This window comes from Anolis carolinensis, chromosome 2 (genome assembly GCF_035594765.1).
Source record: "Anolis carolinensis isolate JA03-04 chromosome 2, rAnoCar3.1.pri, whole genome shotgun sequence".
Lineage (NCBI taxonomy): Eukaryota > Metazoa > Chordata > Lepidosauria > Squamata > Dactyloidae > Anolis > Anolis carolinensis.
In genome coordinates, this window is record NC_085842.1 from 61,911,735 (window position 1) to 61,938,992 (window position 27,258).

Here is a 27,258-nt window from a genome sequence, read left to right on the forward strand (position 1 = left end):
CAGGAATCCTGTGGCCACATCAAATGTATGGGAAGAAACCAATCAGTCACTTTAAAAGAAGGGGGCAAAGAGGAAGCGGCTAATTAAAGGGACAGGTGCAGAGGAAATCACGACTTTCAATAAATGGGATTTATTTCGGTAGTGGCACCTTGCCATTGGGGCAAGGCATTTCTGGATTTTGATGGGTAATGAAGAATTGCTGTTTTACTTTTACTTCCAGATGACTATAGAAAACCAATGTCTCAACTATACTGTAAGGCAGTGGTTCCCAAACCTTTTTGGTCATAGAACACTTCAGAAGAATGTTTTCCACATGGAACTCTAACTCTGTCCTTAGTACTGTGAACTCACAAAGTTCTTCCTTCTTGCATGTATTCCTATTGCCTGGGTGTTTTGTATAATATAGGTTTGAAAATAAAGATATTCAAATTTTTAAAAGCTTTTTTTGTAAACCCCTATGATGCTTTCATGGAACAGTGTTGATCCAAAATAGCCTTACATCTACTTCAGAAATTATTAATTAATTTATTTGTTGAAATAGTTCCATGAATGAATGAATGAATGGACGAATGAATGAATGAATGAATGAATTCTGAACTAGATGCTTGAAAGGCATAAAAATTCCTCTAAAATATAACATAACAGTATTAATTTTTAAAACAAGGAATCTTTAAACTGAACAGCATAAATATAAGGCACAGCAGTTAATAACATACAAATTGAAATAAAAATATCTTAGGAAATAGGTAATGTTTATCCTAGTTCCACATCCAAGCTATGCTGAATTTATGTTTTAGACCTCCTACCTGGTGATCAAACTCTTCTAGGACATGTCATGTCATGACTTACTGTCATTACAGCCTGGAATGGAGGTGAGCAAGTTGTGTGCCTTTAAGATATGGATTGCAACCCCCATCAAACCTACCAAGCAGGTCATGTAAAGGGAGCTGTCATTTGAAGGTCTGGAAAGTCACATTTTTTCCTAACCAGGCCTGTAGGCTTGAGAACATCTTCCACTGAGAATCAGAATATTTTCACAACTCATAGCTTTGCATGGCTTTCTGCTTTATGTTTTCTACAAGAGATGAAGGGCCAATGGAGGATCCCTTGCTATGTTCATGAAGCATCCACAATAAGATTTCAGCTATTCTTGGTATGCCTGTTTTCTCCATGCAAGCAGGAGTTTTTAGACATTTCACCTGGAATCTTATTGGCTAATCTCAGCTAGAAGAGACTCATTAAATCAATTGTTGAATAGTAAGCCAATATCTAGGTAAATCGAACTGATCCAATGATTCTCTTCTAGTCAGTGCTACCAAGATAATTTAGGCCACCATGTCCATTATCTCTAGCCTCCTTGTGCAGAGGTTTTGAAAGTGTTAATGAAGCTTAGAGTGTCAATTAGAAAAATTAGATCTTTCCCATTACCTTTTCACTACTAGGTAATTTAATTTAACCAAAGGGAGTAGGATGATTCCAGAAATGCATTTTCAGCATTTTCAGAAATTGTTCTTCAAGACTCTGAAAGGTATATCTTTGCTTTTTCCAATTTATTTTTTTCTATAGAGGTCACATGTCCTGTTTTGTAGAGACCATATTTCTGTTTCAAGGATTGTCAGGGGGCCATATTTATTTGATGGTGCTTCTGTTTGAAGGTCTGTTCCAGTGGTTCTCAACCTGGGGTCACCATATGTTTTTGGCCTACAACTCCCAGAAATCCCAGCCAGTTTACCAGCTGTTAGGATTTCTGGGAGTTGAAGGCCAAAAACATCTGGGGATCCCAGATTGAGAACCATTGGTCTATTCAATCCAGCTGGGAAATAGACGGCTTTGAATTTGGCCAACAACACTTGGGGCAGCAGATTGAACAGGCATACAGATCATTTGGTCAGTCTTCTCTATTAGGATGAAATCTATTGCATTTCTATTTAAATTATTGCAATCATGCCTAACTTTGCATCAATCCATATGAATTATCATCTGGAACATACTTATACATAGGTGAGGTACATACTTATAACACTTCCCTGGCTCTGTGATGGGCAGTCAAGTCATTATCTTTGGAAGCAATGGAACAAAAATATTCCTACTGGATTCCTCCTATGGCTGACTCTTAAGATCAATCTGGTGGAGCTGTTTGCTTTGATTCTGCTCACTCTCACACACCTCTGTTCTTTATGCAAATCATTAATGAATGTTTCTAAGAGGTAATAGAGTGGCATTTGCATGTCTCATGTGCTTCACTCAAAGAATAATTTATGTCAATTAAAAAGGCATATAATAGAAAAAAAAGAGTGAGAATCATATATAATGGGGGAAGAGGGTGCTCAGTAACACTAGTCAGTTTGACCTTGGACAAAAATTCCTTATAATCATATGCACAGAGAGGCCATTGGGGCAGTGATTGGCATCTATGCCACTGGGTTGGCAAATCCACTACAGTTTTCACTTCTGTGTAGTTAAACCAAAGGGGATAAGAAAATGGGGATAGGGTTGAATGCTCTGTAACTCTCTTAATATAACGTGGAATGGATTTACCATCCCAATGGCATTGAAATCACCAGCCATAATTGGGAGATGAAGAGCTGCAAAAATGAATGGCCAAGGATGAGATTCATGTTGCACTTGATATACTAAGATCAAAATGAAGGTGTGCTTAAAATAAATGTACTCAAAATTAAGTGCAGGTTTCCATGTATATCACAAATAAGGCCTCAGACATAGTACTGAGCTAAGAAGAATGTTGGAAAATTTGATGTTAAAGTAAATAATTTTATTTCACAAGCAAACGAAGGGAAATGTTTAAAGAATGTTTGATTTATGTCAGGACAGCTTATTCCAGCTAATTTATTTCCCAGGATTTAACATGACTATACTACCTGGGCATAGAGTTAACATATCGTTATCAAGTATTGGATGTTCTCCCACTATCCATTCTTGCTGCTCATTGATTTCTACCTGATAAATATAATACACTGTGATGGAAGCTGGCAGAATCTGAACAGAGACCGGCTTATCAGCTGCAAAGGTCTGGCAGGCTCAGAGGCTGAAATCAAAGGATATAAATATTTACATTTTAAATGGACCTGAAATGTGCATTCGATTGGAGGAGACATCAATCCAGTCACCTTAGTGCTGTAATTCATCACTATAGAGTACCCTCAGTCATTTTTATGTCAGAAAAAAATGAATTGAGTATGCAAGGAAGTTAATGAAGTTAGATGGCTAACGATCAGCATCCCTCGTTAACAAGAAGACTTATGGGACTCCTTAGCTGTTCACATGCTTGGGGCAAAGCTTGGAAATGGTACTTTTTGGACTGTGATTCTCAGATTATCCCAGATGGCATGGCCATATTGTTGTGGGATTTTGAGAGCTGTAATCCACAAAGTAACTTTTCAGGCTTTAAAGTATCAGATGAATTATACATGCCTAATATGTACTTACTTACTCACACAGATTTCAGGAGCAGCCCTATTACTAATGCAGAAAATAAATTCCAAAAATACATATCACACTGTTATCTCTATTAGGTCAACCAAAAGGCACAATATACATTATGCTAGCCTTTGAAGCTCAATGGCTTCTTCATCAGACAAAGATGCTAAAATTTATACAGGGGAAGAAAATTTACAAAGACAGAGCCATGGGTCTATATTTTGTTTGTGATGTTTACTTAAGATTATTTTGAAGGTGATCTTGGAGAATGGTTGTTGTGGTTGCCCTTCTAGATAATATGGAGACTGAGGGGAAAAAAGCAGCCAAGGAAATTCCATCAACACCAACAAAGTAAATGAAACACCACATATTCAACAAAGTTAAGTGGAGCTTCCATCTAAGTAGATTTGTTGTTGTGGATTTTTAAAAAGCTAAACAATAGTTTTGCAAAGATAAAAATGTCCACAGAAAGGTCTAGAATTGGCAAAGATTTCAGTTTAATGAAAGCAATATGATTTTTTTTTTTAAAAAAAGTGTCTTGCATATGTTTTTAAAATTTAGGATATGACATTACTTGGATTTTAAAAACATATTTATATGTAATAAGAGAGGATTTTTAAAAAGAGGAATGCACTCAATATTCCGAGCACTGATAAACTGCTACCTGATTATGACTACTTGTACCCTTATCCCACATAGTAAGAATGGTAGGAAGTACCATTTGTTTGTTTTGAGAAGAATTCTCTAAAATTCATAAATATTTGTAATTTCTATGCTGATGAAATCAAAATGTAAGAGAAACTGAAAGATCTCTAAATTTTTCTACTGAACAGGCAGTATCACCTTTGTTTTGATGACATTGGCTTATTTATGTTACCGGGAAAGCAGCTTAGTTACATTCAGTGAGATTCACCCCAGACAAGCATGAAAAATGAAAAAAATATTATAATATGTTACTGGGTTGTGTTTTTTTTACACACTATACTATGTTGTTGTCATCATTGTTGTGTGACTGCAAGCTGTTTTCATCTTATGGTCACTCCAAAATGAACCATCATTTGAATTCAAAACTTTTCTGAACAGAAAGTTTGTGGTTATAAGTTGTAAATAAAGACCTAGACCCAAAGCAGAGTCACTTATGTACAATACTATGTTTACTAAGAATGTCCAAGGAATAAGTTCTGAGAAAAATGTATGTGGATTCCTTCCTTTTGGTTCAAATTAAATCACCAGGATCAGATGAAGATCAGATGAACTTTGCATTCCAAAATCTTACCATTATCAAGCAGATGACTTAACTAATAGCCAATGTGATTTTAAAAGTACACATAGAAAAGTATATGGATTTCAAATGTGCTTCAAACAAGTATGTTTCTCAGTGAGAGTGGGCTGTTGTGTGAGCAATGCTTATGCTTTCCTCATTTCTAAAAAAGATACAACCAAAGGAATGGGGTTTGTCCCATAAAAATAGATGAAAATTGGAACAAACTGCACGTGAGGAAGGGGAATGGGGGAAATCCACATATAAGTGAACTTGATTAGTGTGCATATACCTAATCCTTACACATTCAGGATTCTTACAACCATCAAGTGCTTCCATATGGAATGAAGTGTGGGTATATGCATGCCATGCCAAAGGAGATCAGCAATCTTCACATGGATCATTTTAGGAAACAGCAGAATCAGTGTGAGCAGGAAAGTACTGTGGCCATGACAATACATTTCTAAAAAGAACAAAATCTCAACAAACAAAGAAAAATCAGTTTTAAAATGTTTTAAAACACATTAGTTGATGCCCAATCAAATGCATAAGCACCTTGGTTCTATAGTTTTGTTGTTGTTACAATTTCTCCTAGCGTCATTCCTTGTTACAATTCCTCCTAGCATTAGAGACTGCTCAAGTGGCAATGTGGTGTGGGAATAACAGTCAGCTGCTTCCTGATTGACAGGGGAATAGACTTCTATTGCTTGCAACTGTTGTTGCCCATAAATGGAGATTGAGGGACTACCACAGTGCCTATGCATCTCCTAAATTAGGGCATTTGAAGTAACCAGTAAAGCAATATATATATTCAACATAACAAATGCAAAAACAGTGAATAACAGGCTGTCAGAGAACAAACTCAGGGACAATTAATATGACAGCCCAGTTCAAACCATCTCTTCCTTAAAACTGCTCTATAAACTGTGAAGAATAGGGCTTCACTGTATAGGGCCACAAAACCTAACTATACATGTAGAAAACTAGAATATCAGGGAGAAGTATTTACAAAAGATGTTATGTCTAACATCTGGGCAAAAACATGTTAATATTCAATAATAACATCAATTTGTCTACTGTTTGAAGTGGTGGAGCAGTTCTGCAAATATTTCTTTTGATAGGTACCATGGGTGCTTTTCCTTCGATCAGAATGATATCATGGATACTCAGGATAACCCATGAATTTGTGTTTATTTGTTAAGGAGATCAGTGTATGATTTCTACCAAGCCAAAGAATTATTGTTGTTTATTCGTTCAGTCACTTCCATCTCTTTGCGACCTCATGGACCAGCCCATGCCAGAGCTCCCTGTTGGCCGTGGCTACCCCCAGCTCCTTCAAAATAAAGCCAGTCACTTCAAGGATACCATCCATCCATCTTGCCCTTGGTCGGCCCCTCTTCCTTTTTCCTTCCATTTTCCCCAGCACCATTCTCTTCTCCAAGCTTTCCTGTCTTCTCATGATATGGCCAAATTACTTCATCTTTGCCTCTAATATCCTTCCATCCAGTGAGCAGCTGGACATTATTTCCTGGAGTATGGACTGGAAGATCTAACGAGTTCATCCTCCAGGAAATAAGGTCCAACTGCTCACTGGAGGGAAGGATACTAGAGGAAAAGATGAAGTATTTTGGCCACATCATGAGAAGACAGAAAAGCCTGGAAAAGATCATGATGCTGGGGAAAATGAAAGGAAAAAGGAAGAGAGGCCGGCCAAGGGCAAGATGGACGGACGGTACCCTTGAAGTGACTGGCATGAACTTGAAGGAACTGGGGGCGGTGATGGCCGACAGAGAGCTCTGGCGTGGACTGGTCCATGAGGTCACAAAGAGTATGTGAATGAAGAAGAAGAAGGACTGGTTGGATCTTCTTGCGGTCCAAGGCACTCTCAGAATTTTCCTCCAACACCACAGTTCAAAAGCGTCTATCTTCCTCCCAACAATTGAGGAGTGGGTGGAGAAGATAAGAGAAATAAAGGACATGGACGAATTGACTTTTTTGTTGAAAAAAAATACAGGCAAGATAATGAAAAGAACAAATTGGGATGATCTTCAGGACTATCTGGATAATTTGAGAAAATGAAGATTACGGGAGACAATTTTGCTATTTTTTTTTCTCTTAGCAGGAAAAAATATTACTGAATAATAAGAAAATATTATCCAAGAAGATGGAATGGAAGTCTTTTTTTTTCTCCACATTTTTTTTAGTGTGTGTTGGTATATTTTTGCAGAATGTAGACTTTTATCTTCTCTTTTTTCCTACTTTTCTGTACCTTGGTTGTTCTCACTCTTTCGGTGTAATATAAAAAATTTAATAAATTTCTTTTTTTTTTTAAAAAAGCGTCTATCTTCCTTAACTCAGCCTTACTTATGGTCCAGCTCTCGCATCCATAGGCTATTACGGGGACTACTACTGCTTTAAGTGTTATGGTCGAGCCTTATGGCTCCAATACTGGGAGACGTGGTTGTAAGACTCCTCGAGAGTCAGACTCTCTTGAGGAGCGAGAGAGGAAACGGCTGCGGGACTTATTTGCAGAATCAACTGACGAAGACTCCTTTGAGGGTTTTACCGAGAGAATGGAGGAAGAGGTGGTTAGCTCAGAGGAGGATGACATGGAATGGACTCGTGTGAGGGAGGATTTGGGTGTTCCTGGTAATGATAGCATGGGAAGCGACTGGCGGGTTGCAGGATCGGACCCGTGGATGAGTTGGAGGGATGGAACGGGATCCACAGCTGGGGATGCTGTGGGGCGTAGTCAAAGATGTTTTAGCTCTGATGAGGATGATGATGATGAGGCACCTGGAATTAGGGTAACAGCTGATAGCGATGAGGAGTTGTAACTGGCATAAAATGGGGTCTTGAATCCAGGGCTAATTGCGTTGGGCTAGGTAATCTGGACGAACGCTTGGGCTCTTGTTGGGAATTTCCTGAAGACGGGTGTGTTTCGTTTGCTGAATACGTAAGTTACCAAGGACACTGGGCATAGACGGCAGGAGGAACTGTGTGGGCTTTTGTTGTGCAACCTGTGTTTAATCTTATTAGCTTGGACCTCCGTCGTCTTCTTGACGGACATTAATTGCCTATTCTGGATTGACGTTGGACTGACTGACTGACTACGACCTCGGACTACCCTTTCTGTGGCTTTCGGTGGAATTGGTGAACCGAAGACATCTGTACCTGGCTTTCGACCTCGGACCGGACTGGGACCCTGCTGACCGTGGCTACCCTTGATTGAAGCGCCTGGATCCGGATTCTGTTTGTTGCACGGAGGAGTAACAATCTTAGTTACTCATTGGCAGCTTTTGAAGTAGCAGAGAGGAATCTGCTGCCAGCTTTTTATGTTTCTTTGAATCTTTGTTTATCAGCTTTTGTTTGTTCTAATTGCCAGGCTGAAGTAAGCATTTTCTGTTTAACCCGGATTAAACTCCTGTTTAATTCGGTTTATCTTTTGTACCGCTTTTGTATCAGTGGAGTCTTTTTTGTGTATTTTTTACACTGAAGGCAAGTGTTTGCCTAGTCCTTTGTTTCATACGGGCACTTTTTAGTTCTGTAACTTTAATAAACTGTGTTGAACTTTATCTGGTGGCGTTCTGTCCTTGACATTAACTATGCAGACCTTCGTTGCCAGTGTGATGTCTCTCTACTCTTCACTATTTTATCAAGATTGGTAATTGCAAGCCATAGAAATCATCTCATTCAAATATGAAAGGAAGTGTTGGTCTTTATCCATTAGCTCAAGGGTGGAACTCATGAAATACTAGAAGCCCATCCTGTATAGCTAATAGAGAGTAATTCTGGTACATACAGACTTAGAAAATCTGAACATGACACCTAGCCCTACATTAGCTAAGCCACACTACAGTAAGTTATTGAATCAATAGATTTCCATATGTGTTGACTTGTCAGTCTGAAATTGATTTAATGGGTAAACTCTAATTGGAACTAGTAACCAGATCAAGGCCTTTGATTCCAATAAAGCCCTAGCTATCACAGTTCAACATCCTGCTCACTATTCATCCAAAGTCTCTCCTCTTAACCAAACAGGAGGAATTGTAACAACAAAAGTGTAGAATAAATGCATCAGGTGCTAGTGAGTTTTTACGAGCCCATGGAAATTTTTGTGTACTGAAGTTGGAAGGAACAGTTTCCAGAGCTTCCCAGCTTGCTTGACCTTTGTCCATACTGATGGGGGAATTCTGGATGTTGTTGTTCAAAGATAACAACTTCCAAGTTCAGCTCTAGCCAATCATATTTAAAGTCAGGAAAGTAGGATCTCCTTTAATATCAGACATACCAGTTAAAGCCTGGTTAGCTGGGTAATGCAAGCACTTGTTTGCCCACCCAACATAAATATAAGTCTATATTAATTTAACTGCGGGATGTGGGGAGAGCATATGAATCAATGGCAAGCCTGCTGCTGTACATGGATGATGGCTACCAGATTTCACTCTGGCTAATGTACAGCAATTCTACCATTGTAGGTGTATGTAAATGTATCAATACCTGATTTTTTTTCAGATAATGTAATATTCCATCTTATTCTACTGTACAACCACCCTACAAATAACTCCGACCCCCATGTACTGCAAAAGCATCCCACTGAGACAATGGGAATAGGAACAACCTGTAATTACCTAGTAAAGACAATCAAATCACACACATTCAAGCCACCTGTGGTTCTAAATGACGAAAAGTGTTAGTTACACTGTTGTGTTTCTATAGCATCTCTGGAGAAAAACAGAGGGCATAATGAGCCACTAGGCTTCTGATAGGCTTGCAAGAGGCAGGATTAAAACACTCACAATTTACTCCTACCGTGGCTCCAGTAGAAAGACAGAGGGGGATCACAATTAAACTTTCTCGCTTCCTCTTAATTTGCACAGATGCAGAGAGAGAATATGAAGGAGGGGGAGAGGAGGGAAGACGGAAGCTTCTTCGGCTGCAATGAGTTCCCAATTGACATTTTTTAAAATACTCTGGAGCAGGGATGGGAATCATAAGTCACTCCAAATGTTGTCAGACTCTAAGTCCCAGCAGCCTTATACAGCACAGCCAATGAGAAGAAACACTGAGAGTTGCTGTCCAACAACCTCTGAAGGGCTAAGTGATGCTGCCTATCCCTTTTCTAGAGAGTGAAGGGGGCAGTGATCCAGAGAGATTATCACATTCATGGACTGTATGTCTCATCTTTGTTAACCTTGGCTAAGACATAGAGAACTAGGCACCACTAGTTCAAACTGCTAGATTAGGCAGGCCTTTGATTCACTAGGAGAATCCCCCAGTATAGAAAAATGGGGACTCCAGAACTTGAAAATGTTTCTCATCTGAATTAAAATCCTAATCAAGTTATTAAATGTACAAAAGTAAATTTTAATTTAAAGCCCTGGTAGAAAAAAATAACTCATTCATTATCATTATTAGTTGTTAGTCATGTCCCTTCATTGTATTTTGCACATGGGATGAATTCTCAGCACCTGTCTAGATCAAATGTAAAAGACTTTCATTTTACTGGATCTACATAATTTGTTTACCTCCCCCGCCCCGAACCCTGCGATACACTAGCCAGAGCTATGTGCAGTTCAGTTCAAATAGCCAGACACATAAAAAGAACGAAGGAAAAGGATACCTTAGCCTAAGGTTTTGTGATACCTGACAGAACGAAGTGCACAAGTTCTTTTATATGCAAATCTACTGTGGTTCCCCTTACCCTTGATGATGGGTCTGAAATTAACAGATTGATGAATGTATTCTGAAATGTAAAAAAAGATACCTAAGGTCCTGAACTTTATTCCTAAAATGGGGTCAGCATCTTGAATTGCTCCTTACATTTCAGACTAATACTATAGTCATCATCAGTGGAAGATGCTCTACTATCTTCCTCTCTACTTCCTGAATATATTATTTAGTTTTTAATCCAAGCTCTACATGAATATATCTATATATATATAAAGCTTCTGACCATTTTTACCTTAATCTAAACAATGAAACTACAAAACCCAGAACAACAAAACTTAACAACACAGCACAAGGCCCTTGCAGCTGGATTTAGATGACTAAACCACACTTCAGATAAATATCCATGGCCCTCAAAAAAACCCCAAACCCACAAAAAACATCTGCGTTTGTGCGGGACAGGCCCAGCTTGTGAAACTCACCCCCGCCACCCCCTCCTTCACATTCCTTGATCGCCTGCTGCCGCGACCACTGCTATCTTCGTCACCAGGCCCGTCACAGCACTGCTTGCCTTCCCGCCACTTCCCTGCGCACTCCTAAGTGGCAGGGAAGGAGGATGGTGAAAGCGGCGGTATTGACTCTCTTTCAATTCTGACAGACGGGCGAGAGCGAGGTGGCTTTCCCGCCTGCGGAGCTATCAAGAAAGAGGGAAAGAGGACGACGAAAGTGACGTTTTTTTCTCTCTTTCTGTTTCGACAGACGGGCGAGACCGAGGTGGGTTTCCCATCTGAGGAGCTATCAGGAAGGAGGGAAGGAGGATGGCGAAACTGGTGCTTTTTTCTCTCCTTCAGTTTGAGGAGCTATTGACTCTGTACAGGGTGGAGGAGGGAGGAAAGGTGGTGTAACGGCAGCGCCGGAGCTCACGCGCAAGGGGAAATGAGAGAGATTTGAAAACGTTGCGCTACCACCGCCGCCATAACCGCCACCTGCTTGGTTTCCTGCTCAACATCCTTCTACCATACAAGAGGACACAATCCAAACACTCCTGACAGATAGCCATCAACCTCTGTAATATCATAAAATCCTAAGATTGGGAAAGACCCCTCAGAAACATGCACTTCAACTTCCTTCTACCATAGAATCATAGAATCATAGAATCATAGAATAGTAGAGTTGGAAGAGACCACATGGGCCATCTAGTCCAACCCCCTGCTAAGAAGCAGGAAATCGCATTCAAAGCACCCCCGACAGATGGCCATCCAGCCTCTGCTTAAAAGCCTCCAAGGAAGGAGCCTCCACCACGGCCCCGGGGAGAGAGTTCCACTGTCGAACAGCCCTCACAGTGAGGAAGTTCTTCCTGATGTTCAGGTGGAATCTCCTTTCCTGTAGTTTGAAGCCATTGTTCCGTGTCCTAGTCTGCAGGGCAGCAGAAAACAAGCTTGCTCCCTCTTCCCTATGACTTCCCTTCACATATTTGTACATGGCTATCATGTCTCCTCTCAGCCTTCTCTTCTGCAGGCTAAACATGCCCAGCTCTTTAAGCCGCTCCTCATAGGGCTTGTTCTCCAGACCCTTAATCATTTTAGTCGCCCTCCTCTGGACGCTTTCCAGCTTGTCAACATCTCCCTTCAACTGTGGTGCCCAAAATTGGACACAGTATTCCAGGTGTGGTCTGACCAAGGCAGAATAGAGGGGGAGCATAACTTCCCTGGATCTAGACGCTATTCCCCTATTGATGCAGGCCAGAATCCCATTGGCTTTTTTAGCAGCCGCATCACATTGTTGGCTCATGTTTAACTTGTTGTCCACGAGGACTCCAAGGTCTTTTTCGCACACACTGCTGTCAAGCCAGGCGTCCCCCATTCTGTATCTTTGATTTCCATTTTTTCTGCCGAAGTGAAGTATCTTGCATTTGTCCCTGTTGAACTTCATTTTGTTAGTTTTGGCCCATCTCTCTAGTCTGTCAAGATCGTTTTGAATTCTGCTCCTGTCTTCTGGAGTGTTAGCTATCCCTCCCAGTTTTGTGTCGTCTGCAAACTTGATGATCGTGCCTTCTAACCCTTCGTCTAAGTCGTTAATAAAGATGTTGAACAGAACCGGGCCCAGGACGGAGCCCTGCGGCACTCCACTTGTCACTTCTTTCCATGATGAAGACGACGCATTGGTGAGCACCCTTTGGGTTCGTTCGCTTAGCCAATTACAGATCCACCTAACCGTAGTTTTGTCTAGCCCACATTTTACTAGTTTGTTTGCCAGAAGGTCGTGGGGGACTTTGTCGAAGGCCTTACTGAAATCCAGGTACGCTACATCCACAGCATTCCCTGTATCGACCCAACTCGTAACTCTATCGAAAAAAGAGATCAGATTACCATGCAGGAGGACACAATCCAAACACTCCAGACAGATAGCCATCCAGCCTATACATAATAATAATGATGATGAGAAGAAGAATAGTAATAATAATCGCATCACAGAATCATACAGTTAGGAGAGACCCCTAAAGGCCAAGACTCAGTATGAGACAAATCCATTTTCCCTCCAGCCCATCAGAGAGCAGTTTATTCCATGCAGATTGTCTGCCAGGGAATACCCCATGAACACAGGACACAAACATCCTCCGAAAAGAAGTTTATATGACAGAGAGCATGAGAACATTCACACAACAAGGCAATGACAAATTGTGAGAAAAAACAACTCTGACCAGGCTTCAGAGGGAAAAACTCCTTAAACTAAAAACACAGTCCCAAACCAGCAGGAAACCTGCCTATCATTCATACTTCCCACCAACACACAAGAATTAACACACCAAACATACACAATACTACACAGATAGCCATCCTAAGGACCATCCAGTTCAACTTCCTTCTACCATGCAAGAGGACACAATCCAAGCACTCCTGACAGATGGCCATCCGATATCTGCACAACAACAACAACAATCATAGAATCATAGAACCATAGAGTTAGGAGAGACCCCTAAAGTCCATCCAGTCCAATCCCTTTCTGCCATGGAGGACACATCCCAAACACTCCCAACAGATGGCCAATCATCCCAGCTAACACCTCCCAACAAAACATTCCTCCAGGGAGGAATCAGCTACACTTTTAGCCTACAAGGCCATTAAATGCTTATCAAGGTGGCCAATAGATTAAGCCACAGCAAAGCGTGGCTGGACACAGCTAGTATGTGTGTGTGTGTGTGTGTGTGTGTATTCTCTATCTATCTATCTATCTATCTATCTATCTATCTATCTATCTATCTATCTATCTATCTATCTATCTATATAGAGTAAAGGTAAAGGTTTTCCCTGACGTTAAGTCCAGTCATATCTGACTCTGGGGGTTAGTGCTCATCTCCATTTCTAAGCCAAAGAGCCAGCGTTGTCTGTAGAAACCAACAAGGTCATGTGGCTGGCATGACTGCATGGAGCGCTGTTACCTTCCCGCCGGAGCAGTACCCATTGATCTATTCACATTGGCATGTTTTCGAACTGCTAGGTTGGCAGAAGCTGGAGCTAACTGCGGGTGATCGCTCCACTTCCGGGATTTGAACCTGGGACCTTTCGGTCTGCAAGTTCAGCAGCTCAGCGCTTTAACACACTTCGCCACCGGGGCTCCCTTTCTCTCTCTCTCTCTCTCTCTCTCTCTATATATATATATATATATATAGAGAGAGAGAGAGAGAGAGGGGGGGGGAAGAGTGTGTCATGAAACAAAAATCTTTCTGTCATATTCTGTCATATATCATATTCAATAGTTAATATGATATTGATATAAAGTGCAACCTCCCCATGGTATACCTTGGACCTGAGCCTAGGATCAATATGTACACAGGTAAGCACAAAAATAAAATGTAAGCGTGTGGAAGAAAGTCTTTCCTTTTCCTTCCCTGGGTGGTCTTTCAACTTAGCAGGCAGACAGCAAGTTCACTAGTCTGTGAAATTATTAAATAATGCCTTGGTTCTTCGGCTTCTGCCCCAAATACTTTATTTAGAATATCGTACCACTGTCTCCCTCCACATCCCAGCATGTTCTCCAGCCAATCTCCTTTTCTTGCAGGTTCACTATTTCACCCTTCCATCCTTCCAATGCTGTATTTATTCATGTTCTGCTATTTCCTGCTCTCTATTTTCAAGCAAAGGAACAATGGTAATCTATCTGCTGCTGTTGCTCAGTCATTTAGTCGTCTCCGACTCTTCGTGACCTCATGGACCAGTCCAGGCCAGAGCTCCCTGTCGGTCGTCACCGCCCCCAGTTCCTTCAAGGTCAAGCCAGTCACTTCAAGGATACTGTCCATCCATCTTGCCCTTGGTCAACCTCTCTTCCTTTTTCCTTCCATTTTCCCCAGCATCATGATCTTTTCCAAGCTTTCCTGTCTCCTCATGATGTGGCCAAAATACTTCAACTTTGCCTCTAATATCCTTCCCTCCAGTGAGCAGCCGGGCATTATTTCCTGGAAGATGGACTGGTTGGATCTTCTTGCAGTCCAAAGCACTCTCAGGATTTTCCTCCAGCACCAGAGTTCAAAAGCATCTATCTTCCTTCACTCAGCCTTCCTTATGGTCCAGCTCTCACATCCATAGGTTACTATGGGGAATACCATTGCTTTGACTATGCGGACCTTCGTTGCCAGTGTGATGTCTCTGCTCTTCACTATTTTGTCAAGGTTGGCCATTGCTCTCCTCCCAAGAAGTAAACGTCTTCTAACTTCCTGGCTACAGTCTGCATCTGCAGTGATCTTCGCGCCTAGAAATATAAAGTCTGTCACTGCCTCCATGTTTTCTCCTTCTATTTGCCAGTTATCAATAGGTGTAGTTGCCATGATCTTGGTTTTCTTGACGTTTAACTGCAACCCAGCTTTTGCACTTTCTTCTTTCACCTTGGTGATAAGGCTCCTCAGCTCTTCCTCACTTTCGGCCATCAGAGTAGTATCATCTGCATACCTAAGGTTGTTAATGTTTCTTCCAGCATTTTAACTCTGGCCTTGGATTTCTCAAACCCCACATGTCGCATGATGTGTTCTGCATACAAGTGGAATAGGGAGGGTGAAAGTATGCAGCCCTGCCATACTCCTTTCCCAATCTTGAACCAGTCTGTTGTTCCATGATCTGTTCTTACTGTGGCTACTTGGTCTTTATACAGATTTCTCAGGAGACAGACAAGGTGACTTGGTATCCCCATACCACCAAGAACATGCCATAGTTTATTATGATCCACACAGTCGAAGGCTTTAGAATAGTCAATAAAGCAGAAGTAGATGTTTTTCTGAAACTCCCTGGCTTCCTCCATTATCCAGCGGATATTGGCAATTTGGTCTCTTATTCCTCTGCCTTTTCTAAACCCAGCTTGGACATCTGGCAACTCTCGCTCCATGTATTGCTGGAGTCTGCCTTGTAGGATCTTGAGCATTACCTTGCTGGCATGGGAAATAAGTGCCACTGTACAGAAGTTTGAGCATTCTTTACCATTTCCATTTTTTGGTATGGGGATATAAATTGATTTTTTCCAAACTGATGGCCAATCTTGTGTTTTCCATATTTGCTGGCATATGGCATGCATCACCTTGACAGCATCACCTTCCAAGATTCTAAACAGCTCAGCTGGGATCCCGTCGTCTCCTGCTGCCTTGTTGTTAGCAATGCTTCTTAAGGCCCATTCAACCTCACTCCTCAGGATGTCTGGTTCTAATTCACTCACCGCACCGTCAAAGCTATCCTCTATATTATTATCCTTCCTATACAGATCTTCTGTATATTCTCGCCACCTATTCTTGATCTCTTCAGCTTCTGTTAGGTCCCTGTCATCTTTGTTTTTGATCATGCCCATTTTTGCCTGAAATTTACCTCCGATGTTTCTGATTTTCTGGAAGAGATCTCTTGTCCTTCCTATCCTATTGTCTTCTTCCACTTCCATGCATTGCTTGTTCAAAAATAGTTCCTTGTCTCTCCTGGCTAACCTCTAGAATTGTGCGTTTAATTGGGCATATCTCTCCCTATCGCTGTTTCCTTTCACGTTCCTTCTTTCTTGGGCTACTTCCAGTGTCTCAACAGACAACCATCTTGCCTTCTTGGTTTTCATTTTCTTTGGGATGTACTTTGTTGCTGCCTTCTGAACAATGTTGTGGACTTCTGTCCATAGTTCTTCTGGGACTCTATTTAGTAAATCTAGTCCCTGAAATCTATTCTTCACCCCCACTGCATATTCACTGGGAATATTTGTGAGATCATATGTAATTGGTCTGTGTATTTTCCCCATTCTCTTTAGTCTGATTCTAAATTTTGCAATAAGAAGTTCGTGAATTGAACTACAGTCAGCTCCAGGTCTTGTTTTCACCGACTGGATGGATGTCCGCCACCTTTGGCTGCAAAGGATGTAGTCAATCTGATTTCGGTGTTGACCATCTGGTGAAGTCCATGTGTAAAGCCGTCTTTCAGGTTGTTGGAAGAGAGTGTTTGTTATGCACATTGAGTTTTCTTGGCAAAATTCTATCAGCCTACGGTCTGCTTCATTTTGTTGTCCTAGACCATGCTTGCCTGTGATCCCGGTTATCATTTCACTGCCCACCTTAGCATTCCAATCTCCTGTAATGAGAATAATGTCTCTTTTTGGTGTGTTATCCACTAAGTGCTGCAGGTCCTCGTAGAACTTATCTAATTCTGCTTCTTCAGCAGCTGTGGTTGGGGCATATATTTGGATCACTGTGATGTTAAATGGCTTGCCTTGAACTCGAATTGAGATAATTCTATCATTTTTTGGGTTGTATCCAATCACTGCTTTCGCAACTTTATTATTAACAATGAAGGCTACTCCATTTCTTCGGTGTTCCTCTTGTCCGCAGTAGTAGATCTGGTGGTCATCTTTTGTGAAGTGACCCATTCCAGTCCATTTCAGTTCACTGACTCCCAGAATGTCTATCTTTAATCTTGACATCTCACCAATAACCACATCCAGTTTGCCCTGGCTCATAGATCTTACATTCCAGGTTCCTATAGTGTGTTGATCTTTAGAACATCGGTTTCGTCCTTCACCTCCAGCACCGTCGGCCATCAGCCTTCCTTTCGGCTTTGAGCTAACTGCGTCATCACATCTGGGGCTATTTGGACTAGTCCTCTGCTCCTCCCCAGTAGCATTTTGACCATCTTCCGACCTGAGGGTCCTATCTTCCGATGGTATACCGACATTTCTCTGGTTGTACTGATCCATGTAGTTTTCATGGCAAGAATACTGGGGTGGGTTGCCATTACCTTCCCCAGGGATCGTGCTTGGTCTGACCTCTCTGCCATGACCTTCCCGTCTTGGGTGGCCTTGCACGGTATAGCTCATGGCTTCATCTGGGATGGCATAAAATAGCAGTTCCAGCACGAATAGGTGTTAAGTGATCCAATGTGGTAAAAAGCTTTGAACATTGGAGTAAGATTCTGGATACTAGTCAAAAATATCTACTAGGGGACTGTGGGCAAATCACAGTCTCTTAGAACCAGAAAATCCTGTGGTAGGTTCTTCTTTGGGTCACCATGAATCAGAAACAACCTGAAGGCACACAACAACAACAACAACAACAACAACAACAACAACAACAAGGCTGGATCAATGGTTCTCACACTTTGGTCCTTTAGATATTTTGGACTTCAGCTCTCACAATCCCTGATGCTCAGCCACAATGTTCAGCTGACTGGAGTTTCAGAGAGATGGAAGTCCAAAACATCTGAAAGATCAAGGGTCAACAAACAGTAGACCAGATGTCTTTGACATTTCTTTCCGTTTTGTGATTCTATTATATGATTCCACATAATTCTCTATGCCTTGTGAATGCCCTCCTTTCCGATTATCCTGATAGTCACCAGCATAATGGAAGGGGAGGATATAGTCTTGAATTGTACTTGAAACCCATGGGCAACTGGCAAATGAGGGTTTATCTTACTTTGGCCTCCCATCTCCACAATGGTTTCAAGGCCATAAACCAAGGAATGATCTCATACAGAAGAGATTAAATAAACCTTGCTGTTTCAGTAGAATTTTGTTGAGATTCTTTATATGTGAGGCAAAGCCACCATTCAGCATGGCAGTCATTTGAGATTGATGGGGGCAACTAATATGGTTAAGAACAAGCACTGAAATATATTTCAGAACTGCTATTTTAAGAAGAATGTTCCAGTATTTCAAAAACTGTACTCTACTTTGTGGCATTGCCTCTGAAACGATTGAGTCTAGATTAGAAAATGAAGGCATTTTGCGACAACCTTAATTTAAACTTGAGATGTAATTCTTTGCTAATTTCATTTTCCAAGAAAGCAATGAATAATTTTAGCAATTTCTTCCCACTGCATAGAAGTCTTTGAAAGCTGTACAGTTTTTAAAGAATATTCACAACTTGAGCTTTCTTCTTGCCAAAATGTACATATGTTTTTGTGTGTGTAGAAAATGGAGTGGATTGTGCAAGAAACAGCCTTTACTGTATAGAAAATAATATATCTTCATAGAACATTAAGATCTAGTGCCCGGGCAGGTTTGTACAAGGGATGCGATCAGACAAATAGTCTGGTCCTGAACCATCTAGGGCTTTAAAAGTCATTACCAACACTTTGAATTGTCTTTGGAAATAGACTGGCAGCCAGTGGAGTTGTTGCAACAGGGGGGTTGTCTGCTTCTTGCAGGAACCCTGTGTGATGTCTCAGGCACCTTTGGCCCTGACCCTGCAGCCACTGCTGACCAAATTGAAGAGGACTTGGGTTTTTTCCAAAGTGAGCAGGATTCAGTTCCTTTCCAGATACCTTCTGTTGACATTTCCGTGCCAGAGCCAATTACAGACGGCCTTGAGAAGGAGCTGGCTCTTCCCGGCTCTCCGGAGGAGTTACTGTTTGATAGAAGGGCTTTTTTGAAAACAGGCCGCTTTCTAAGGCAAACTTTAAGAAGAAGTGTCAGATTAGCAGAGTGAGGCGATTGTGGCTGAACCCTGTTCTCTTGGGAAGAATTAGGGAGGCAGGCATCTGGCATGATGTTTTGGAGGTTCAGTTCTCTTGGGAAGTTTTGGGGAGTTTAACACCTGGTTTGGGGGAGCTATGAACTTCATTAAAAGTTGTGTGCGGAGAATCTTCTGTGCGGTGTCAACTTAACTTTGGACTAAGAAGTAGCGTCGCCCCTTGTTCCTGATTCCCAAGCGGCCTGACGGTGTGCTTACTCTGGAGTAGACCGGGTGTTGGTTTACCTTCTTGCCATGATGGGACTGCGTTTCAGCTCCTGAACTTCCAGCTTTCCTTGCCTTGAAACCCTGTTTGGAACCTTGCTCCTAAAGGACTATTCTTGCTCTCTGCTCCTTTCCCCACTCAAAACTCAGGCGGAGTTTGAGTGTGTTTCGGATACTGGATTTTGAACTCTAATACCAGACATAAGACTTTATATTATTGGACTAAAATTGATCTTTCCTGGAAGGTCAATTGCTACTTCTACTTAACTGCTTATTTCCATTTGAAACTTTTATTGCTTTAATAAAGATATTATATTGTTATTCGCTGTTGTGTTGGTTCCCATTGTTCGCGCCGCTTAGGAGTGTTACACCCTGGAGGAGAATTGTGAAAAAGTGATGGCAGTGGTGCCCCATGTGGACAGCAGACCAATCCACTGTGCACACTGCCTTGAAAACATGAAATACTTTGGAGTTTCAAGCAAACTCTGCAGCATCCTCCAACTTTTACTGAAGCAGAACAAAACCAGGTTAATCCAGTATAACCTGTGCTACTTACTGGAAGTGGAGAAATGTTGTGAAGGCAACCAGGAGAAAACTCACAATGAAGCTGGGTTTTAATACCCACGTTGGAGAGTCCCCCAAACCTGAAATGAGTTTCCCATGAATTGGTTTCCTGACAATTTCTTGACACGGCAAGTAGCACTTGAACCCTTTGCCACTTAGGGAAATTAAAGAAATGACTTAGACCCAGGAGTTCATTTGAAAATCAGATTGTTTTAAAGGCAGTGTTTTGCCTGGTACAAAGCTGTGGAAAATTGGAATGTCAGCCAGAGTTGTAGCTGTGAAAGGAAGGTAGTACTTGTCCCTTCCAATAAGGATTCTTCCCCACATGAAATTTCTCTTCAGTCCCCAAAATTCAAATATTGCAGGAACCTAGTCAAACATTTAGAACAGAGCTTTCCGAATGGTGTGTCGTGACATGTTAATGTTGAATGCAGTGTGTAGGTGTGTCGCACGAATGTAATGAGAATACTCGGAGTCCATGTGAAATAAGCAATATATCATATATTTTTAAAATATATAAATGAAAACTTTTCATGAAATATGTTGTGCCCCAATACATTTCATTATTACAGTTTATGTATATGTCTGTATCTCTTATAAGGAATTGGTTTAACTTCCAGTTTGCCAATAAAACTAAATTACTTTGTCGCAAAGTGATGCTTGTCTGAAAAGTGTGTCACCAACATACAACATGTTGAAAGCTCTGATTTAGTAATAGGCTTTTGGCATACAAAGAAAAAGTGCAGACAATCTTATCAGCACATATAAGAGTAATAGGTGTGAATTATTGTCAATATCTCACTGATTCCAAGCAATACTAGAAACTTGAAAGCGGAAAAGAAAATTCATTTTGGGGGTAGAATTTTTATTTGGGGGAACAATGCTCTCCCGCTCCCTCCCTCCCCCCAACTACTAGGAGTGTTCAATTCGGCTAAACCCCATGCAGTTTTCGGTGTCCGGATTTTGTGGCCCCCCCTGATTCATTTTTCAGGAGCCTCCTGAATTCGATCATTAAAAAATATCTGTTTTTCAATCTGGCTACCAAAAGATGCAGAAAGATCCAGCCCATTGGTAGCAATGGGCAACATACAAGGCTGCTCTTTCCATCATTTTTAGGTCATCGGCCTTAAGAAACCCCCCTTTCTGAGATCCTTTCTCCTTATATCCTTCAATAAGACATGGATTAAAAGCATTTGGTTTAAGAAACCTCCCTTTCTGGAATCCTTGTATTTTTCAATAAGATCTGAATTAAAAGCATAAGGTTTGAGAAGGCACTCTTTTGATCCAGCAGCCAAATTATCAGTTTTTGCTCCAGAAAAATTCGACCCATTGGCAGCAATGGGGGAATTTCCCAAGCTCCCCTTTCCATCATTTTTAGGGCATCAGTCTTACAAAATGATTTTTCTGGCTTTGTTTCTCCTCAGATCCTTCAATAAGACCTGGGTTTAAGACACTAGACTTAAGAAATCACCTTTTCTGATATCATTTCACTTCAACACCATTTCAATGAATCTGGTTTTTAAGGTACCCTATTAAAACACTTGTTTCAGTGGCAGCCACACCACCTGAACGAATATTAGCCATTCTTTAAAAAAAGATATAAATAACCTCCTCATTTTAGGGCTGCTTTAAAAATCACAAGATACTTCTACCCCACATTTGAAGCTTGAGTCAAGTGAAGGGCACCATCAGTGGCAGTTTCTTAAGTGTGCAGAAAATAAACACTTATTTATTGCTATTTGAGTAAAAAAGCAAGGCAAGTGATGCAGAACTGTGAGAATTTAGATCTCTAGCGGAGCATGATCTATCTCTTTCAGAAGCCCGCTTACAACAGAAAAACTGAGGCCCAGTCTGGCTAAAGGCATGTCATGGCTTTCTTCTATTGGCTCAACAGTCAGGGCTCACAGGGAAACCCCATGCGGGTGTGTGGCTGCCTCGCCGCACTCCACGTGTAGCTGAATGAAACTGAAAGTAGCCGTGTTCTGCAGCCGTGTGGTATGTTGCATCCAAATAAAATGGTAGTGGCACCCATGCTGTTATGGCTGGCCAAAAGAGCCAAACCAGCCAGAGCCCGTTTTGAAAAACAGATCTGGTCACAGCCCTATTAGCTACACCCCTGATGCCAGCTGAAGCAGCACCTTTTCTCATTTTTCTCTTCTCTGTTTTTCTTTTCCTTTTTTGGCCTGTTGTAGTGCCGCATATTTTTTTACATTGATTTGATTGCCATCAACTTTCAGAGAGGGGCAAATTGAAAGCAAATGTACTTTCTCATATTCAATGATAATGTGATGTCGCGAGGAGAGAAAAATAAGAAAGGATGTGAGGCAGACGAAATCATGTATATATATTTCTTTTATCTCGAAGGCCCATGTTGCTTTCCTATCACAAATTTTGTAGGTGCTGAAGATTACCAAGGTGATAAGGCACTGAAGTGATTGTTTAAGCTGAAATTGACTCTCTCTGCTGTTTGAATTAAGCAAAAGTAACCCAGAGCACCAGTGTAACAACTTTAAATGAGCCAGATTTGAAAGCAGCTGAAACGTAATAGAAAGCTCCCCCCCCCCCCCGCATCCGTTTTGTATCCTTTCAGATAATCATCTTGTCTGCCTGCCTGCACTGACAGCGGAGGACTGAAAACAAACAGTAATTTAACAAAGAAAATATTCCTCTTTATTTCATTTTTTTTCTATCTCTTCCATCACCACAGTATTGGAATACTTGAAAGAGCCTTGATTGCCATGTCTGTATGACTATCTGTGTTAATATCACACACGCACACAAACACATTCTAGCAGAGCTTATTAATCTGACTGAATATACCAATTTTGGTCTAATTGATATTTGAGGCTGTTTTACCTTTTTCACAATTTTAAAATAAAAAGCACCCCATAGCGCTTGTAAAAGTTGAGGTTCCCAGGATCCTCAAATCAGCATAGCCAAACACCATGAGGGTGTGTGTGTGTGTGGGGGGGGGGGTGGGGGGTGGGGTGGGGATCTGGGAGTTACAGTTCAAGACAGTAACTTTTTCCAAGCTGTGTGACCAGCAGATCTGGAAATGAACTTGTGCAATTAACTGACTGAGATCCAGGCAGAACTACAATACACCTCTTTTTGCTTTCCTCCAAACCCACCTTCGTTGACAATGAAATCACTGCTGTACATCCAACTATATGGATAGAGTAGACTCACAGTTAACCAGAACTCAAACAACTGGAACTCTCAAGTAACTAAAATTGCACAATTGCATTTACAAAGCTGAACTTGTAATACAGTAAAACTGTGTTACATTAAGTAAGATTTGTCTTTGTCTTATTTTGCTCTTCATTATGGCATTTCAATATTAATATCAAGTCAACACAGAGGTTGTGGTATGCTTGGTGGCTAAATGACGTTTCACAAGAATGTACACTGATTCAGTTTAACAGCTGAAAAACACATGTTAAAAAGGTGTGCTTAAAACACACTTTCAGCCAAAACTGTACATATTTCCATCACTGTATACTCCTGCAGTCAAGAAAAGCACAAATGAACCCATGCACAAAAAGACCTTTGTGCATCATCACATCAGTCGCAATACTCACCAGGCACCATCACACATCAAGCACTCTTGCTAGTCTCTTAATGAACATCTTTTCAATTCATGAACAGGGTTATTAGCACCTTTGCTATGTAGTCAAAATCTGTCTAAATTTTCATGAAGTGAGAGGTCATATAGGATTCTAGTAATTGTGTTTCCATGGCTGACTGTGGGTTCAATCTCTGGTCTGCCAGAGTCTTCCTCTTCACACAGGGCAAATTTCAGTGACAACTCCGGTTCCCCAGCAGCTTTGCTATGGAGCCTGCTGGCTCCCATCATACACCAGATAAGTACTTCTGAGGCAGCTCTGTGGCAAAACTACTACAGAAGTGGAGTTGCCGCTGAAAAATATCAGTGGCAGCATCACAGGAGGCTTCCCATGGTTGCATTGCCCTCAATGGGACAAGCCCTCCAGAGTACACTTCTCCTCATGTGATACGGTAGGGGGAAGTCAGGATGGTACAGGGAGCAGGGCAATGGGTTCCCATGCCTCTGGCTGTGAACCACCAGAATTGCCACAATCCATGGCAATTCTGGCAGCATGTCTGCAGAGGTCCCTAGTCTAATGCTCAAACTACTACACAACACCAGCAATGCAGCTACACTGTAGAATTAGTGTAGGTTGACACCACATCAACTGCCATGGGTCAGTGCTATGAATTTTGGAGTTACAGTCTTACAAGGCCTTTAGCTTTTTCTGCCGAGGGGTCTGGTGTCTTGCCAAACTACAAACCCCAGGATTCCATAACATGAGCTATAGTAGTTAAAGTGATGTCAAGCTGCATTAGTTCTACAGTGTAAATGCACCGTAAGTCTCTCCACAAATACATTAGAACCAAACTACTATTACAAACAAAGGTTCCGGGAGTGAGTGGGAAGAATAGACTGAAAATATGCCTTAAATTAAAACCACAGTAGTTAAAATATGTCTTTGCCACTGAAAATACACTAAATTAGCTAATTACTGAGTTGCAGTTTTCTCATTTAATTCTCTAAGACTTCAACCCTATACTCCCATGTCCAGACGGGCCTTACTTCCGAAGAAACAATTTTTGCACACTTTTAAACCTGATTGATGCTGCAGACTTTTTAAACAGATTGACAGCCACAGTTTGATATCATTTTGGATGTTGTTGCATGTTTTCCAGACTGTATGGCCATGTTCCAGAAGTATTATCTCCTACTTCAGGAGATAATGCTTCTGGAACACGGCCATACAGCCCGAAAAACACACAACAACTCTGTGATTCTGGCCATGAAAGCCTTCGACAACACATTTTGGATGTTGATGAGCCATTTCAAGCTTCCTGTGGTCAAGAAAAGGAAATATAAATTTTCTGAAATAGACAGAAATGGACAATGCAGCAAGCAAGCCAAGAAAACAGAAGCGTTTTCTATTAATAGAATTAGAAATCCTGTATGGTTAAAAGTTTCATTTGCCAAGCACTATATTTAATGATGTTGTGCAAGGCCCTTTGGGGAACAAGGATGAAAGGTCAGGAAGGAAAAGGTGAAAACAGGAGCACTCACACCCTCTTTGAAACTGTCCTTGTTCTTAATCAGAAGATCATAAGTGAAGTAGAATCAAAAAATGACTATGGAAAAGGGAGAACTTTGACCTCAGGGTGGACACTTCGTTCAACATGACTACTCAATCTCTTTAACCTTTGGCACCTATATATCCTTTAAAAAAGTTGCTAAATAGGAAATTTGTTCAATGTTCCTGAAAAACATGTTGGCTACTGAAGAGCTCTTTTATTCTGGTTTCAAAACAACCACTTAAATAGATGCCTCTGCTTTGTATCTCCTGCCCAAAGCTTGAAATATCTCATTATTATTTTAGATGCTTAAAAAAGAATTCAGTGACATGTAAAAAAAGGGCAACTACTGTCAAGCATGTTGGAGAAAAATGAACTGACTTCTGACTCAAATGGAAAGGAGATCCTGAGTCTTACACTCTTATGCTTGGACAAAAATATATATAAACATCCTTTCTATGTGAGGGCATGGGCTGGAAAGATTATGGTGGGCCAAGCTCAAGCTGCATGGGACTCTACTGGATCACAGAATCATAGAGCTGGAAGAGATTACCAAGGCCATCCAGACCAACTCTAGCCATGCAGGAATGCACAGTCACAGAACTACTGAAAGATGGCCATCCAGCCTCTGGTCATCTGGCTCTAAGAAATCACAGAAAAATAGGTCCCAAACAGACACTTAAAACCATATTTGTTTGCTCTCTAAGTCATTTTAAGCCCAAGTGAGATCTTTTCTCCAAAAAGGAAGTGAATAGGATGGTTCACTTCCTGTTGTAAAAATATATCAGGGATGGGCAAAATATGAGTTTCTAGATGTCATTCAACTTCAGCTCCAACATTGGTTGGGCCTGATGAAAAGTTGAGGTGCAACATCTTGAGGGTTACATTTTTCCCTTCCCTATTATCTCTGACAAGTAGTTTACATGTTTTACTGTCTTTCTTCTAGCCAATTTCATAACTTCTTGGAGGCTGGTGTGACCATGTTTGCTTTAACTTAAAATTGCCTTAATCCAGAAGGGAGGCCATGACATGACAAGAGCCTTCCATATGTAATGCCAATGTTGATGCAATCCACATCCACATTCCAATGCCTAGTCAAGCTGTTGGGAGACAATTTCTGAAAAGGAAAAAGTATTCAAAAATGGTAAAGCAGCAACAACAGCCAGCAGCTCAGCAAATCAGAATCTTTTACTGCTAGAAGTAGAGCGACTGAGCTTAAGCAATTCAGGAGCAGAGTCAAGCTTAAAAGTAAAATACTTTATTCAAAGAACTACATAACTAAATGGAAATGTTAATATAGGTCCTAGGTATCTAATTAACTAATTAACTCACAGTAGACATCTTTTCTTTCTATGTTCACAGGAGAAGCACACAAGAAGAACAAACTGGAGAACCCAAGGACTTGCCATATGCTCAGAAAAAGAGGTGTGTCCTTGCAAAAAAAGGTGATAGGAGGAGAGGACAGACAGACACAGAGTTGAATTTGGAAGGGTTTTCCCTGCTAACAAACTCATCTGCCTATCTAAGTCCTCGATAAGGACTACATCCTTGTGCAGGATGTGGTTGAGTTCCAACGCAGGTATAATTGAACTGATTTTTTAACTTTAATGAAAAAGCATATTGACATCAGACCTATACACATAACTATTAACTACAGTACATTCGGATGTTTGCAACGCAGGGACTGCCTGTACTTCTTTTCAATAATTCCTACTGATCCAAGGCAAGAGTTCAAGAAATGTCAGCAGTACTTACTTCAAGAAATGGTGACATAATGTCCCTAATGGTGATGGCTCTAAAAGTGAATTGGAGTGGGTGCCTCATCATAAAATGGTTGGGGAAAGTCCTTCTGCTTAGTCTAAAAGCTGTCTGTGAAGGTATTATGAAAGACCAAGCTATGTTTTTAGTCATATAATGATATCTGAAGTAATGGCTGGCCAAGTGCAAATCTTCAGACTAGATCTGGCTCCATGAACAATTTTGTAGTCAAGATTCTACCTGTTCAGGATAAACATACATTCATAAA